The sequence below is a fragment of the Nothobranchius furzeri genome, chromosome 7, assembly GCF_043380555.1.
Source record: "Nothobranchius furzeri strain GRZ-AD chromosome 7, NfurGRZ-RIMD1, whole genome shotgun sequence".
NCBI classification, from domain to species: domain Eukaryota; kingdom Metazoa; phylum Chordata; class Actinopteri; order Cyprinodontiformes; family Nothobranchiidae; genus Nothobranchius; species Nothobranchius furzeri.
The window spans coordinates 42,728,418-42,741,379 of record NC_091747.1 but is presented as its reverse complement, the minus strand read 5'-3'; the positions used below and the strand labels follow the sequence as shown (position 1 = coordinate 42,741,379).

Genomic DNA, 12,962 nt, shown 5'->3' with positions numbered 1-12,962 from the left:
GTGGTATAATACAGTTGCAGAGGTTGAATTGTGACCTACCCTCTGAAGTTGTCCTTTGCTATTTCATTGACCTTGTAGAACCACTTATCCCAAGTAAGACTGCTGGCTGTGATAATGAATACAATCGATAAGTTGTAAGTTTGGTCAAATGTCTGAAATGAAGTTGCCCAATCAAAAGCAATTGTTTTCATTCAAGTTCTACCCATTCCCAAAACACTTTGGATCTTTAGAAGATTGGTGTTCAACTTCAAAAGCTCTTTTATTGTTACTGAGTTACAGTAATTTGTTGTATCTGAAGGACCAGGGCAACAAACCCTGTATGGCAAAACAGTGTCACCTCACGTTGTCAAACTTGTCAAGATTGTCAAATGCCTGACTAGCTCAGTCAGTAGAGCATGAAACTCTTAATCTAAGGGTCATGGGTTTGAGCCCCACGTTGGGCGCTTAGTCATTTGACAGAGTATGTTTTCATGCAGTGTCACCAGTTTACCCTGAATCAAAATGTGTTTATTTGAAAAACAGAAATTGTTGCCATAGATTGGGGGAAGTTTTAAGCTCAGACAACACTAAGAAAAAACTCAAATAAAGTCCCAAATTCTTATGCCAGCACCTGCAATTCTTCTCACAAAAGAACTAGTAGAAAGATTACACATGAATAGACAGATGTTGCCTGTAGAATCAATGCCTAACATGGGACTTGAACCCATGACCCTGAGATTAAAAGTCTCATGCTCTACCGGCTGAGCTAGTCAGGCTACAAAATGATTACAGACAGAAACAGAGTAAAATAGTCAGATAGATAGATATATAGATAGATGATAGATAGATAGATAGATAGATAGATAGATAGATAGATAGATAGATAGATAGATAGATAGATAGATAGATAGATAGATAGATAGATAGATAGATAGATAGATAGATAGATAGATAGATTCTTTCATTCATTCATTCATTGGTTGATGACACTGTAAAAAAGTTTGTCACATAAGCGCACAAATCTTCAAATGAGTGGCACAGTAGTTATTTTTAAGTTTTTTTATGTTAGATAACAACATTGTTAACAGAAAAGCACTTTTCTAAAACAATTAGAAAAAGACCAACATATGTCTTTCTGCAGATCTGCACACCAAAGAGACACCCACCCATCTTTGAATAAATTGCTCCTGATAGCGTCCAGAGATCTTTATTCTTGAGATAAAATTAATCATAAACCTTTGTTACTAGTTAATGAATGTGTCAAGAGTGGGATTTGAACCCACGCCTCCTACTGGAGACCAGAATCCCCATATTGGAATGGAAGCAATGCTTGAGTCTGGCGCCTTTGACCGCTCTGCCAACTTGACTGAAGATTGGAGTGGTATAATAAAGTTGCAGAGGTTGAATTGTGACCTACCCTCTGAAGTTGTCCTTTGCTATTTCATTGACCTTGTAGAACGACTTATCCCAAGTAAGACTGCTGGCTGTGATAATGAATACAATCGATAAGTTGTAAGTTTGGTCAAATGTCTGAAATGAAGTTGCCCAATCAAAAGCAATTGTTTTCATTCAAGTTCTACCCATTCCCAAAACACTTTGGATCTTTAGAAGATTGGTGTTCAACTTCATAAGCTCTTTTATTGTTACTGAGTTACAGTAATTTGTTGTATCTGAAGGACCAGGGCAACAAACCCTGTATGGCAAAACAGTGTCACCTCACGTTGTCAAACTTGTCAAGATTTTCAAATGCCCGACTAGCTCAGTCGGTAGAGCATTAGACTCTTAATCTCAGGGTCGTGGGTTCGAGCCCCACGTTGGGCGCTTAGGCCTTTGACAGAGTATGTTTTCATGCAGTGTCACCAGTTTACCCTGAATCAAAATGCGTTTGCTTGAAAATCAGAAATTGTTGCCATAGATTGGGGGAAGTTTTAAGCTCAGACAACACTAAGAAAAACTCAAATAAAATCCCAAATTCTTATGCAAGCACGTGCAATTCTTCTCACAAAAGAACTAGTAGAAAGATTACACATGAATAGACAGATGTTGCCTTAAGAATCTATGCCCAACATGGGACTTGAACACCATGACCCTGAGATTAAAAGTCTCATGCTCTACCGGCTGAGCTAGTCAGGCTACAAAATGATTTCAGACAGAAACAGAGTAAAATAGTCAGATAGATAGATAGATAGATAGATAGATAGATTCTTTCTTTCATTCATTCATTGGCTGATGACCCTGTAAAAAAGTTTGTCACATAAGCGCACAAATCTTCAAATGAGTGGCACTGTAGTTATTTTTAAGTTTTTTTATTTTAGATAACAACATTGTTAACAGAAAAGCACTTTTCTAAAAAATTTAGAAAAAGACCAACATATGTCTTTCTGCAGATCTGTACACCAAAGATACACCCACCCATCTTTGAATAAATTGCTCTTGATAGCGTCCAGAGATCTTTATTCTTGAGATAAAATTAATCATAAACCATTGTTTCTAGTTAATGAATTTGTCAAGAATGGGATTTGAACCCACATCTCCTACTGGAGACCAGAATCCCCATATTGGAATGGAAGCAATGCTTGAGTCTGGCGCCTTTGACCGCTCGGCCATCTTGACTGAAGATTGGTGTGGTATAATACAGTTGCAGAGGTTGAATTGTGACCTACCCTCTGAAGTTGTCCTTTGCTATTTCATTGACCTTGTAGAACCACTTATCCCAAGTAAGACTGCTGGCTGTGATAATGAATACAATCGATAAGTTGTAAGTTTGGTCAAATGTCTGAAATGAAGTTGCCCAATCAAAAGCAATTGTTTTCATTCAAGTTCTACCCATTCCCAAAACACTTTGGATCTTTAGAAGATTGGTGTTCAACTTCAAAAGCTCTTTTATTGTTACTGAGTTACAGTAATTTGTTGTATCTGAAGGACCAGGGCAACAAACCCTGTATGGCAAAACAGTGTCACCTCACGTTGTCAAACTTGTCAAGATTGTCAAATGCCTGACTAGCTCAGTCAGTAGAGCATGAAACTCTTAATCTAAGGGTCATGGGTTTGAGCCCCACGTTGGGCGCTTAGTCATTTGACAGAGTATGTTTTCATGCAGTGTCACCAGTTTACCCTGAATCAAAATGCGTTTATTTGAAAAACAGAAATTGTTGCCATAGATGGGGGAAGTTTTAAGCTCAGACAACACTAAGAAAAAACTCAAATAAAGTCCCAAATTCTTATGCCAGCACCTGCAATTCTTCTCTCAAAAGAACTAGAAGAAATATTACACATGAATAGACAGATGTTGCCTGTAGAATCTATGCCCAACATGGGACTTGAACCCATGATCCTGAGATTAAAAGTCTCATGCTCTAGCGGCTGAGCTAGTCAGGCTACAAAATGATTACAGACAGAAACAGAGTAAAATAGTCAGATAGATAGATAGATAGATAGATAGATAGATAGATAGATAGATAGATAGATAGATAGATAGATAGATAGATAGATAGATAGATATAGATTCTTTCTTTCATTCATTCATTGGCTGATGACACTGTAAAAAAGTTTGTCACATAAGCGCATAAATCTTCAAATGAGTGGCACAGTAGTTATTTTTAATTTTTTATTTTAGATAACAACATTGTTAACAGAAAAGCACTTTTCTAAAAAATTTAGAAAAAGACCAACATTTGTCTTTCTGCAGATCTGTACACCAAAGATACACCCATCCATCTTTGAATAAATTGCTCTTGATAGCGTCCAGAGATCTTTATTCTTGAGATAAAATTAATCATAAATCTTTGTTACTAGTCAATGAATGTGTCAGGAGTGGGATTTGAACCCACGCCTCCTACTGGAGACCAGAATCCCCACATTGGAATGGAAGCAATGCTTGAGTCTGGCGTCTTTGACCGCTCGGCCATCTTGACTGAAGATTGGAGTGGTATAATAAAGTTGCAGAGGTTGAATTGTGACCTACCCTCTGAAGTTGTCCTTTGCTATTTCATTGACCTTGTAGAACCACTTATCCCAAGTAAGACTGCTGGCTGTGATAATGAATACAATCGATAAGTTGTAAGTTTGGTCAAATGTCTGAAATGAAGTTGCCCAATCAAAAGCAATTGTTTTCATTCAAGTTCTACCCATTCCCAAAACACTTTGGATCTTTAGAAGATTGGTGTTCAACTTCAAAAGCTCTTTTATTGTTATTGAGTTACAGTAATTTATTGTATCTGAAGGACAAGGGCAACAAACCCTGTATGGCAAAACAGTGTCACCTCACGTTGTCAAACTTGTCAAGAATGTCAAATGCCTGACTAGCTCAGTCGGTAGAGCATGAAACTCTTAATCTAAGGGTCGTGGGTTTGAGCCCCACGTTGGGCTCTTAGTCCTTTGACAGAGTATGTTTTAATGCAGTGTCACCAGTTTACCCTGAATCAAAATGCGTTTGCTTGAAAAACAGAAATTGTTGCCATAGATTGGGGGAAGTTTTAAGCTCAGACAACACTTAAGAAAAAACTCAAATAAAGTCCCAAATTCTTATGCCAGCACCTGCAATTCTTCTCTCAAAAGAACTAGAAGAAATATTACACATGAATAGACAGATGTTGCCTGTAGAATCTATGCCCAACATGGGACTTGAACCCATGATCCTGAGATTAAAAGTCTCATGCTCTACCGGCTGAGCTAGTCAGGCTACAAAATGATTACAGACAGAAACAGAGTAAAATAGTCAGATAGATAGATAGATAGATAGATAGATAGATAGATAGATAGATAGATAGATAGATAGATAGATAGATAGATATAGATAGATAGATAGATAGATAGATAGATAGATAGATAGATAGATAGATAGATAGATAGATAGATAGATAGATAGATAGATAGATAGATAGATAGATAGATAGATAGATATAGATTCTTTCTTTCATTCATTCATTGGCTGATGACACTGTAAAAAAGTTTGTCACATAAGCGCATAAATCTTCAAATGAGTGGCACAGTAGTTATTTTTAATTTTTTATTTTAGATAACAACATTGTTAACAGAAAAGCACTTTTCTAAAAAATTTAGAAAAAGACCAACATTTGTCTTTCTGCAGATCTGTACACCAAAGATACACCCATCCATCTTTGAATAAATTGCTCTTGATAGCGTCCAGAGATCTTTATTCTTGAGATAAAATTAATCATAAATCTTTGTTACTAGTCAATGAATGTGTCAGGAGTGGGATTTGAACCCACGCCTCCTACTGGAGACCAGAATCCCCACATTGGAATGGAAGCAATGCTTGAGTCTGGCGTCTTTGACCGCTCGGCCATCTTGACTGAAGATTGGAGTGGTATAATAAAGTTGCAGAGGTTGAATTGTGACCTACCCTCTGAAGTTGTCCTTTGCTGTTTCATTGACCTTGTAGAACCAGTTATCCCAAGTAAGACTGCTGGCTGTGATAATGAATACAATCGCTAAGTTGTAAGTTTGGTCAAATGTCTGAAATGAAGTTGCCCAATCAAAAGCAATTGTTTTCATTCAAGTTCTACCCATTCCCAAAACACTTTGGATCTTTAGAAGATTGGTGTTCAACTTCATAAGCTCTTTTATTGTTACTGAGTTACAGTAATTTATTGTATCTGAAGGACCAGGGCAACAAACCCTGTATGGCAAAACAGTGTCACCTCACGTTGTCAAACTTGTCAAGATTGTAAAATGCCCGACTAGCTCAGTCGGTAGAGCATGAGACTCTTAATCTCAGGGTCGTGGGTTCAAGCCCCACGTTGGGCGCTTAGGCCTTTGACAGAGTATGTTTTCATGCAGTGTCACCAGTTTACCCTGAATCAAAATGCGTTTGCTTGAAAAACAGAAATTGTTGCCATCGATTGGGGGAAGTTTTAAGCTCAGACAACACTAAGAAAAAACGCAAATAAAGTCCCAAATTCTTATGCCAGCACCTGCAATTCTTCTCACAAAAGAACTAGTAGAAAGATTACACATGAATAAACAGATGTTGCCTTTAGAATCTATGCCTAACATGGGACTTGAACCCATGACCCTGAGATTAAAATTCTCATGCTCTATCGGCTGAGCTAGTCAGCCTACAAAATCTTTACAGACAGAAACAGAGTAAAATAGTCAGATAGATAGATAGAAGACAGATAGATAGATAGATAGATAGATAGATAGATAGATGATAGATAGATAGATAGATAGATAGATAGATAGATAGATAGATAGATAGATAGATAGATAGATTCTTTCATTCATTGGTTGATGACACTGTAAAAAAGTTTGTCACATAAGCGCACAAATCTTCAAATGAGTGGCACAGTAGTTATTTTTAAGTTTTTTTTATGTTAGATAACAACATTGTTAACAGAAAAGCACTTTTCTAAAAAATTTAGAAAAAGACCAACATATATCTTTTGCAGATCTGTACACCAAAGATACACCCACCCATCTTTGAATAAATTGCTCCTGATAGCGTCCAGAGATCTTTATTCTTGAGATAAAATTAATCATAAATCTTTGTTACTAGTTAATGAATGTGTCAAGAGTGGGATTTGAACCCACGCCTCCTACTGGAGACGAGAATCCCCATATTGGAATGGAAGCAATGCTTGAGTCTGGCGCCTTTGACCGCTCGGCCATCTTGACTGAAGATTGGAGTGGTATAATAAAGTTGCAGAGGTTGAATTGTGACCTACCCTCTGAAGTTGTCCTTTGCTATTTCATTGACCTTGTAGAACCACTTATCCCAAGTAAGACTGCTGGCTGTGATAATGAATACAATCGATAAGTTGTAAGTTTGGTCAAATGTCTGAAATGAAGTTGCCCAATCAAAAGCAATTGTTTTCATTCAAGTTCTACCCATTCCCAAAACACTTTGGATCTTTAGAAGATTGGTGTTCAACTTCAAAAGCTCTTTTATTGTTACTGAGTTACAGTAATTTATTGTATCTGAAGGACAAGGGCAACAAACCCTGTATGGCAAAACAGTGTCACCTCACGTTGTCAAACTTGTCAAGAATGTCAAATGCCTGACTAGCTCAGTCGGTAGAGCATGAAACTCTTAATCTAAGGGTCGTGGGTTTGAGCCCCACGTTGGGCTCTTAGTCCTTTGACAGAGTATGTTTTAATGCAGTGTCACCAGTTTACCCTGAATCAAAATGCGTTTGCTTGAAAAACAGAAATTGTTGCCATAGATGGGGGAAGTTTTAAGCTCAGACAACACTTAAGAAAAAACTCAAATAAAGTCCCAAATTCTTATGCCAGCACCTGCAATTCTTCTCGCAAAAGAACTAGAAGAAATATTACACATGAATAGACAGATGTTGCCTGTAGTATCTATGCCCAACATGGGACTTCAACCCATGATCCTGAGATTAAAAGTCTCATGCTCTACCGGCTGAGCTAGTCAGGCTACAAAATGATTACAGACAGAAACAGAGAAAAATAGTCAGATAGATAGATAGATAGATAGATAGATAGATAGATAGATAGATAGATAGATAGATAGATAGATATAGATTCTTTCTTTCATTCATTCATTGGCTGATGACACTGTAAAAAAGTTTGTCACATAAGCGCATAAATCTTCAAATGAGTGGCACAGTAGTTATTTTTAATTTTTTATTTTAGATAACAACATTGTTAACAGAAAAGCACTTTTCTAAAAAATTTAGAAAAAGACTAACATTTGTCTTTCTGCAGATCTGTACACCAAAGATACACCCATCCATCTTTGAATAAATTGCTCTTGATAGTGTCCAGAGATCTTTATTCTTGAGATGAAATTAATCATAAACCTGTGTTTCTAGTTAATGAATGTGTCAAGAGTGGGTTTTGAACCCACACCTCCTACTGGAGACCAGAATCCCCATTTTGGAATGGAAGCAATGCTTGAGACTGGCGCCTTTGACCGCTCGGCCATCTTGACTGAAGAGTGGAGTGGTATAATAAAGTTGCAGAGGTTAAATTGTGACCTACCCTCTGAAGTTGTCCTTTGCTATTTCATTGACCTTGTAGAACCACTTATCCCAAGTAAGACTGCTGGCTGTGATAATGAATACAATCGATAAGTTGTAAGTTTGGTCAAATGTCTGAAATGAAGTTGCCCAATCAAAAGCAATTGTTTTCATTCAAGTTCTACCCATTCCCAAAACACTTTGGATCTTTAGAAGATTGGTGTTCAACTTCATAAGCTCTTTTATTGTTACTGAGTTACAGTAATTTGTTGTATCTGAAGGACCAGGGCAACCAACCCTGTATGGCAAAATAGTGTCACCTCACGTTGTCAAACTTGTCAAGATTGTCAAATGCCCGACTAGCTCAGTCGGTAGAGCATGAGACTCTTAATCTCAGGGTCGTGGGTTTGAGCCCCACGTTGGGCGCTTAGGCCTTTGACAGAGTATGTTTTCATGCAGTGTCACCAGTTTACCCTGAATCAAAATGCGTTTGCTTGAAAAACAGAAATTGTTGCCAAGGATTGGGGAAGTTTTAAGCTCAGACAACACTAAGAAAAACTCAAATAAAGTCCCAAATTCTTATGCCAGCACCTGCAATTCTTCTCACAAAAGAACTAGTAGAAAGATTACACATGAATAAACAGATGTTGCCTTTAGAATCTATGCCTAACATGGGACTTGAACCCATGACCCTGGGATTAAAAGTCTCATGCTCTACCGGCTGAGCTAGTCAGGCTACAAAATGATTACAGACAGAAACAGAGTAAAATAGTCAGATAGATAGATAGATGATAGATAGATAGAAAGATAGATAGATAGATAGATAGATAGATAGATAGATAGATAGATAGATAGATAGATGATAGATAGATAGATAGATAGATAGATAGATAGATAGATAGATAGATAGATAGATAGATAGATAGATAGATAGATAGATAGATAGATAGATAGATTCTTTCTTTCATTCATTCATTGGCTGATGACACTGTAAAAAAGTTTGTCACATAAGCGCACAAATCTTCAAATGAGTGGCACAGTAGTTATTTTTAAGTTTTTTTATTTTAGATAACAACATTGTTAACAGAAAAGCACTTTTCTAAAAAATTTAGAAAAAGACCAACATATGTCTTTCTGCAGATCTGTACACCAAAGATACACCCACCCATCTTTGAATAAATTGCTCTTGATAGCATCCAGAGATCTTTATTCTTGAGATAAAATTAATCATAAACCATTGTTTCTAGTTAATGAATGTGTCAAGAGTGGGATTTGAACCCACATCTCCTACTGGAGACCAGAATCCCCATATTGGAATGGAAGCAATGCTTGAGTCTGGCGCCTTTGACCGCTCGGCCATCTTGACTGAAGATTGGTGTGGTATAATACAGTTGCAGAGGTTGAATTGTGACCTACCCTCTGAAGTTGTCCTTTGCTATTTCATTGACCTTGTAGAACCACTTATCCCAAGTAAGACTGCTGGCTGTGATAATGAATACAATCGATAAGTTGTAAGTTTGGTCAAATGTCTGAAATGAAGTTACCCAATCAAAAGCAATTGTTTTCATTCAAGTTCTACCCATTCCCAAAACACTTTGGATCTTTAGAAGATTGGTGTTCAACTTCAAAAGCTCTTTTATTGTTACTGAGTTACAGTAATTTGTTGTATCTGAAGGACCAGGGCAACAAACCCTGTATGGCAAAACAGTGTCACCTCACGTTGTCAAACTTGTCAAGATTGTCAAATGCCTGACTAGCTCAGTCAGTAGAGCATGAAACTCTTAATCTAAGGGTCATGGGTTTGAGCCCCACGTTGGGCGCTTAGTCATTTGACAGAGTATGTTTTCATGCAGTGTCACCAGTTTACCCTGAATCAAAATGCGTTTATTTGAAAAACAGAAATTGTTGCCATAGATTGGGGGAAGTTTTAAGCTCAGACAACACTAAGAAAAAACTCAAATAAAGTCCCAAATTCTTATGCCAGCACCTGCAATTCTTCTCACAAAAGAACTAGTAGAAAGATTACACATGAATAGACTTTTGTTGCCTGTAGAATCAATGCCTAACATGGGACTTGAACCCATGACCCTGAGATTAAAAGTCTCATGCTCTACCGGCTGAGCTAGTCAGGCTACAAAATGATTACAGACAGAAACAGAGTAAAATAGTCAGATAGATAGATATATAGATAGATGATAGATAGATAGATAGATAGATAGATAGATAGATAGATAAATAGATAGATAGATAGATAGATAGATAGATAGATAGATAGATAGATAGATAGATAGATAGATAGATAGATAGATAGATAGATAGATAGATAGATAGATAGATAGATAGATAGATAGATAGATTCTTTCATTCATTCATTGGTTGATGACACTGTAAAAAAGTTTGTCACATAAGCGCACAAATCTTCAAATGAGTGGCACAGTAGTTATTTTTAAGTTTTTTTATGTTAGATAACAACATTGTTAACAGAAAAGCACTTTTCTAAAAAAATTTAGAAAAAGACCAACATATGTCTTTCTGCAGATCTGTACACCAAAGATACACCCACCCATCTTTGAATAAATTGCTCCTGATAGCGTCCAGAGATCTTTATTCTTGAGATAAAATTAATCATAAATCTTTGTTACTAGTCAATGAATGTGACAGGAGTGGGATTTGAACCCACGCCTCCTACTGGAGACCAGAATCCCCACATTGGAATGGAAGCAATGCTTGAGTCTGGCGTCTTTGACCGCTCGGCCATCTTGACTGAAGAGTGGAGTGGTATAATAAAGTTGCAGAGGTTGAATTGTGACCTACCCTCTGAAGTTGTCCTTTGCTGTTTCATTGACCTTGTAGAACCAGTTATCCCAAGTAAGACTGCTGGCTGTGATAATGAATACAATCGCTAAGTTGTAAGTTTGGTCAAATGTCTGAAATGAAGTTGCCCAATCAAAAGCAATTGTTTTCATTCAAGTTCTACCCATTACCAAAACACTTTGGATCTTTGAAAGATTGGTGTTCAACTTCATAAGCTCTTTTATTGTTACTGAGTTACAGTAATTTATTGTATCTGAAGGACCAGGGCAACAAACCCTGTATGGCAAAACAGTGTCACCTCACGTTGTCAAACTTGTCAACATTGTCAAATGCCCGACTAGCTCAGTCGGTAGAGCATGAGACTCTTAATCTCAGGGTCGTGGGTTCAAGCCCCACGTTGGGCGCTTAGGCCTTTGACAGAGTATGTTTTCATGCAGTGTCACCAGTTTACCCTGAATCAAAATGCGTTTGCTTGAAAAACAGAAATTGTTGCCATCGATTGGGGGAAGTTTTAAGCTCAGACAACACTAAGAAAAAACGCAAATAAAGTCCCAAATTCTTATGCCAGCACCTGCAATTCTTCTCACAAAATAACTAGTAGAAAGATTACACATGAATAAACAGATGTTGCCTTTAGAATCTATGCCCAACATGGAACTTGAACCCATGACCCTGAGATTAAAATTCTCATGCTCTAGCGGCTGAGCTAGTCAGCCTACAAAATGATTACAGACAGAAACAGAGTAAAATAGTCAGATAGATAGATAGAAGACAGATAGATAGATAGATAGATAGATAGATAGATAGATAGATAGATAGATAGATAGATAGATAGATAGATAGATAGATAGATAGATAGATAGATAGATAGATTCTTTCATTCATTCATTCATTGGTTGATGACACTGTAAAAAAGTTTGTCACATAAGCGCACAAATCTTCAAATGAGTGGCACAGTAGTTATTTTTATGTTTTTTTATGTTAGATAACAACATTGTTAACAGAAAAGCACTTTTCTAAAAAAATTAGAAAAAGACCAACATATGTCTTTCTGCAGATCTGCACACCAAAGATACACCCACCCATCTTTGAATAAATTGCTCCTCATAGCGTCCAGAGATCTTTATTCTTGAGATAAAATTAATCATAAACCTTTGTTACTAGTTAATGAATGTGTCAAGAGTGGGATTTGAACCCACGCCTCCTACTGGATACCAGAATCCCCATATTGGAATGGAAGCAATGCTTGAGTCTGGCGCCTTTGACCGCTCGGCCATCTTGACCGAAGATTGGAGTGGTATAATAAAGTTGCAGAGGTTGAATTGTGACCTACCCTCTGAAGTTGTCCTTTGCTATTTCATTGACCTTGTAGAACCACTTATCCCAAGTAAGACTGCTGGCTGTGATAATGAATACAATCGATAAGTTGTAAGTTTGGTCAAATGTCTGAAATGAAGTTGCCCAATCAAAAGCAATTGTTTTCATTCAAGTTCTACCCATTCCCAAAACACTTTGGATCTTTAGAAGATTGGTGTTCAACTTCATAAGCTCTTTTATTGTTACTGAGTTACAGTAATTTGTTGTATCTGAAGGACCAGGGCAACAAACCCTGTATGGCAAAATAGTGTCACCTCACGTTGTCAAACTTGCCAAGATTGTCAAATGCCCGACTAGCTCTGTCTGTAGAGCATGAGACTCTTAATCTCAGGGTCGTGGGTTTGAGCCCCACGTTGGGCGCTTAGGCCTTTGACAGAGTATGTTTTCATGCAGTGTCACCAGTTTACCCTGAATCAAAATGCGTTTGCTTGAAAAACAGAAATTGTTGCCATGGATTGGGGGAAGTTTTAAGCTCAGACAACACTAAGAAAAACTCAAATAAAGTCCCAAATTCGTATGCAAGCACCTGCAATTCTTCTCACAAAAGAACTAGTAGAAATATTACACATGAATAGACAGATGTTGCCTTTAGAATCTATGCCTAACATGGGACTTGAACCCATGACCCTGAGATTAAAATTCTCATGCTGTACCGGCTGAGCTAGTCAGGCTACAAAATGATTATAGACAGAAACAGAGTAAAATAGTCAGATAGATAGATAGATAGATAGATAGATAGATAGATAGATAGATAGATAGATAGATAGATAGATAGATTATTTCATTCATTCATTCATTGGTTGATGACACTGTAAAAAAGTTTGTCACATAAGCGCACAAATC

General features: G+C 37.2%; 11 non-coding genes across 11 annotated transcripts; 4 read left to right on the top strand and 7 right to left on the bottom strand.

Annotated features, from left to right (window-relative positions):
- Positions 1 to 682: 682 nt before the first annotated feature.
- Positions 683 to 755, bottom strand: trnak-uuu (transfer RNA lysine (anticodon UUU)). The gene has a single exon. It is a non-coding gene; the product is annotated as a tRNA-Lys (tRNA).
- A 972-nt stretch (positions 756 to 1,727) lies between these two features.
- Positions 1,728 to 1,800, top strand: trnak-cuu (transfer RNA lysine (anticodon CUU)). The gene has a single exon. It is a non-coding gene; the product is annotated as a tRNA-Lys (tRNA).
- Positions 1,801 to 2,483: 683 nt separating this feature from the next.
- On the bottom strand, positions 2,484 to 2,592 carry trnal-caa (transfer RNA leucine (anticodon CAA)). Its single transcript has 2 exons — positions 2,555 to 2,592; positions 2,484 to 2,529 (listed from the first exon to the last, which is right to left on the bottom strand). It is a non-coding gene; the product is annotated as a tRNA-Leu (tRNA).
- A 1,995-nt stretch (positions 2,593 to 4,587) lies between these two features.
- On the bottom strand, positions 4,588 to 4,660 carry trnak-uuu (transfer RNA lysine (anticodon UUU)). Its single transcript has one exon. It is a non-coding gene; the product is annotated as a tRNA-Lys (tRNA).
- Positions 4,661 to 5,675: 1,015 nt separating this feature from the next.
- Positions 5,676 to 5,748, top strand: trnak-cuu (transfer RNA lysine (anticodon CUU)). Its single transcript has one exon. It is a non-coding gene; the product is annotated as a tRNA-Lys (tRNA).
- A 761-nt stretch (positions 5,749 to 6,509) lies between these two features.
- trnal-caa (transfer RNA leucine (anticodon CAA)) lies at positions 6,510 to 6,618 on the bottom strand. The gene is made up of 2 exons: positions 6,581 to 6,618; positions 6,510 to 6,555 (listed from the first exon to the last, which is right to left on the bottom strand). It is a non-coding gene; the product is annotated as a tRNA-Leu (tRNA).
- Positions 6,619 to 8,281: 1,663 nt separating this feature from the next.
- trnak-cuu (transfer RNA lysine (anticodon CUU)) lies at positions 8,282 to 8,354 on the top strand. The gene has a single exon. It is a non-coding gene; the product is annotated as a tRNA-Lys (tRNA).
- An 831-nt stretch (positions 8,355 to 9,185) lies between these two features.
- On the bottom strand, positions 9,186 to 9,294 carry trnal-caa (transfer RNA leucine (anticodon CAA)). The gene is made up of 2 exons: positions 9,257 to 9,294; positions 9,186 to 9,231 (listed from the first exon to the last, which is right to left on the bottom strand). It is a non-coding gene; the product is annotated as a tRNA-Leu (tRNA).
- Positions 9,295 to 9,987: 693 nt separating this feature from the next.
- On the bottom strand, positions 9,988 to 10,060 carry trnak-uuu (transfer RNA lysine (anticodon UUU)). The gene has a single exon. It is a non-coding gene; the product is annotated as a tRNA-Lys (tRNA).
- A 1,013-nt stretch (positions 10,061 to 11,073) lies between these two features.
- On the top strand, positions 11,074 to 11,146 carry trnak-cuu (transfer RNA lysine (anticodon CUU)). The gene has a single exon. It is a non-coding gene; the product is annotated as a tRNA-Lys (tRNA).
- Positions 11,147 to 11,916: 770 nt separating this feature from the next.
- Positions 11,917 to 12,025, bottom strand: trnal-caa (transfer RNA leucine (anticodon CAA)). Its single transcript has 2 exons — positions 11,988 to 12,025; positions 11,917 to 11,962 (listed from the first exon to the last, which is right to left on the bottom strand). It is a non-coding gene; the product is annotated as a tRNA-Leu (tRNA).
- Positions 12,026 to 12,962: the final 937 nt, after the last annotated feature.